This window comes from Teleopsis dalmanni, chromosome 1 (assembly GCF_002237135.1).
Source record: "Teleopsis dalmanni isolate 2A chromosome 1, ASM223713v2, whole genome shotgun sequence".
Classification (NCBI taxonomy): Eukaryota; Metazoa; Arthropoda; class Insecta; order Diptera; family Diopsidae; genus Teleopsis; species Teleopsis dalmanni.
In genome coordinates, this window is record NC_051846.1 from 128,019,544 (window position 1) to 128,023,747 (window position 4,204).

Genomic DNA, 4,204 nt, shown 5'->3' on the forward strand with positions numbered 1-4,204 from the left:
TTTTTTTTTTTTTTTTTTTTTATTATTATTATTATATAAATACAATCTGTAAAAGAACATTCAGTATTATTTATGAACATAAAAATAGAAAAAGTGATTTGTAGACATGTGCGGGACACTCAGTAGTAAACACCGCTAAAGATTAAATTACAACTAATAATAATGATGACTAATAATAGTGAGTAAATAGTTGGCTATATAAATATTAAATTTCAGTGAGTTTACAATTACGATTCACGTGTTTAGGGTTCTACTTGGCAAGTCCGACGTAGAAAATCTTCTTAGTCGACGTGGATGATTGATATCTGATAGTAGCTCGTGTGCCAGTGGGTTCGGGTGATTTGATAGTCTTATACGATAGTTTTTGCTGACTGTTTGTATTGTTTCAAACACTGATGGGACAAGGAGATCGCGCTGTAAAGTGCTATTTGGAATATACCATGGAGCAGCCGCACATAAACGAAGTATTTTTGATTCAAATCTTTGCAATATCGCTATATTAGATTTTGCAGCTGTTCCCCAGATCGAGACACCGTAGGTCCATATTGGTTTTAAAATAACTTTATATAAAAGTACTTTATTGTTCAGTGATAGTTTTGAATTTTGGCAAAGAAGCCAGTGCATGGAGCGCATTTTTAAACCCAGTTGCTTGCGTTTCGTAAATATATGATGTTTCCAGGTGAGACGCCGATCAAGATGAACACCTAGATACTTCACGTGATCGGATTGTGGTAGTACGTTATTATTTAGTGTGACTGGTGGACAGTAACCATTGCGAAGAGTGAATGTGATTTGTGCAGATTTGGATTCATTAGCTTTAATGCGCCATTTGTTTAGCCACACTTGGATGCTATCTAGGTTTGTTTGCAACTGACTAGAAGCGACTGTTGGGTTTTTGCTTTTAGCCATGATCACTGTGTCATCGGCAAAAGTTGCGGTATATGTTGATGGATTAAGTGGTAAGTCAGCTGTGAACAGTGTGTAGAGGGTTGGACCTAGTACACTCCCTTGTGGAACTCCAGCTTTTATCGGGAAGATTTTCGTATTATAGTCTTCTATTTTAACCATGAAATATCGGTTATTGATATAAGACTTAAGTAACAAATAGAAGCTGTGTGGTAGATGTAATTTCAATTTGTAGAGCAGTCCGGTGTGCCATACCTTGTCAAATGCTTGCGTTATATCGATAAATGCTGCAGTGTAGTATTCTTTTCTTTCCAGTCCATCTCTTGCATATTGATAAACACGATTTACCTGTTCAATGGTTGAGTGGCGGTTTCGAAAGCCGAATTGGTGAGCAGGAATTAGTAAGCGACTTTGGGTGATCTGGTTAAGACGCTTTAAGAGTATTTTTTCGAAGACTTTGGAGAGCACCGGAAGTAAGCTTATAGGTCGATAAGATGTAACTAACTCTAAAGGTTTACCTGGTTTTGGTATCAGGATAATTTGGGCTACTTTGCATTGACTTGGATAGTATTCTTGACATATAATAGCATTAAAAAGTTGGTTGATGAAAACAAGACCAATGTTTGGAAGCTCTTTCAACACTTTGCCAGTAATCAAATCGTACCCAGGAGCCTTTTTGGTTTTAATTTTAGTCTTAATTGTCCATTTAATTTCTTGTATTGTGGTTTTAGGAACCGGGAAGTCCATTTGATGTGGTGTTTGCAGGAAAGACTCAATTTCAGTGTCGTCTTCATAACTTATGCACGGGTACGGTTGAAATACACCTTGAAGATGCTCTGCGAAAATTTGAGCCTTGTCGATTCTGGATCTAGCCCACTGTCCATTATACATTTTGAGTGGTGGAATGTGTGGCGTTGATCCATTCAGCTTACGAGTGGCCCGCCATAATGAATAGTCGGTTGCTTCACTGGGAGACAATGCAGATAGGTATGTTTCAATGTTTTTGTTTTTGTTCTCCCCTAGGGTTTCTTTAAGTTTTTTTATCGCTTCATTCAAACGTCTTTTGTCTTCACGATTTTTTGTTATTTGCCAAATTCGTCGCAATTTACGTTTCTGAAGTAGCTGTTCCTTTATGCCTCTGTCTATGTGTTCTTCTTTGTATTCATTAAAATGCATGGTTGAGTTCCACGCGGCATTCTGTACGGTTGTATTAAATTGCTCGACCGCAGATTCGATATCGGTACCGGTTTTGAGTGGGATGTTGGTTGTTAAATTTTCATTTATGATGCTTCTGAAAATACTCCAGTCTGTTCTTTTGTTGTATAATCGAGGCTCTTTGTTCTTTACAAAAATTTTAGAGTTCAACTCCATAATAAGGGGAGAGTGGTCTGAGGAAAGATCTAAACTGGAAAGAATCGATAATAGTGAGCTTGAAATGCCTTTAAATATGCAAAAATCGATCACGTCTGGAACTTTATTGTGGTCTGTTGGCCAGTAAGTTGGTTCACCAGTTGATGCGTGAAGCAAATCGTTGGCCTGCATAGTCTTAAACAATTCGCGTCCTCTAGGTGTGATTAGTCTGGAGCCCCAGTGAGTATGCTTTGCACTGAAGTCCCCAGCAGCTATAAATGTTTGACCAAGCGTGTGGAAAAATTCCTCAAACTGATGACTTTTAATTTTTTGGTTTGGTGGGCAATAGATAGAGGCTATACATATTGGACCTTTATTGTTTTTAACTGTTAATGATATTGACTGAAGAAATGGTTTTTCGTATTTGTTGTGCACAGAGTGATCAATATCGCTTTTCACGATTATCGAGCTCCTCCGCGAGCATTTCCAGATGGGTGGTTGGCATCGTATATAGAATACTTCGGAATTCTGAGATGGCTTCTTTGGTTGAAGTGGGTTTCTGATATTAACATAATATCAATATTTTTGTCAGTGAGGAAAGTCTGTAGTTCACTGCTATGTTGAGCTAGCCCATTAGCATTCCAGAAAGCAATTTTAAACGCACTCATTATTTTGATGTATTAGCGACGAACGCTGTTAAAATATTTAGCATAGTACTCATTTGTTGCATTAGTGTTTTAAGCATTACTTTCAGCTCTGACATATCGTTGTTTTCTGATCTTGTTTGTGGTTCACTAGTGATGGTTTGGCCGTTGCTTACGACATTAGAGTATGTTCGACCAGCTTGAACGAACTCTGCGCGTTGGTGGACTAGTGGTTTCTTTTCTTCGGAGCGGTGGAAACGCTTTTTGTTGAAGCTGCCTGTATACTTCACAGCCCTTGTAATTAGCGGAGTGATTTCCGTTGTATAATACACATTTTACTTCATTGTCGACTACATTACGAGTACACTCTGATGTCAAGTGATTACCAGGGCATTTTACACAACGGGGCGTTCGTTTACAGTAATGCTTTGTATGACCATAACGCTGACAACGAGAGCATTGGGGAATTTCGCGTTTTTTTCTTGGAGCTTCAAAAGTGATTTTTGTATGCATTAGGCTGTTACAATTGAAAATATTCTTGTTTGTATCTGATGGTTTCAAACCAATAAAAAATAACGGAAGTGGATTTTTGGTTGTTCGTTGACGTATATTACTTATATTGGCCACCTTAAAGCCTAAGCTATTTATCGCCTCTTCGATTTCACCGACTGGCATAGAAGGATGCATGCCTCTCAATACAACGTTAAAACTTCTGTCTTGTTTGAGTTTATAGGTATGGAATTCAGTTTTTTTGGCTTCAAGAGCCTTAGTGATTGCAGAGTATTTTTCTGGGCTACTAGGCTGTATTTTAACCTCATTGTTGGCAAGTATTTTAAAGTTATATTCATTAGGGGCTATTTCGTTCAGAAGCTGCCTTAATGGTTGTATATTACCGACTCCTGCAACAAATATTGGGGGAGGCTTCGAGATTGTAATTTTTTCATTTTGCTCAATGGACTTTTCTGATGAATGAGAGTCTTCATCTAGCACGGAATATCGGTTAGAGTTTTTTTTGAGTTCAGTTGACAACCAATAGGTATCCAGCTTCTTTTGTTTGAAATTTGAACTTTGTCGAGCTCCTTGGGGACTTGAACGACTTCTTTTTGACGAGTTTACCCGTTGCCATACTGGTTGCGTTGTTTCACCAAATCTTTTTGTATAAATGGAAGTGTTTATTGGCGTGCTTTTGACGCTACTTACCGATTGAGTGTCGCTTTCTTCGTCACCAGTGTATTTCCACATTTTTTTTTGGCTAGAATTGGTGTTGTTTGCGTTTTTTGATGAGAAGCTCATTGGATTATTAA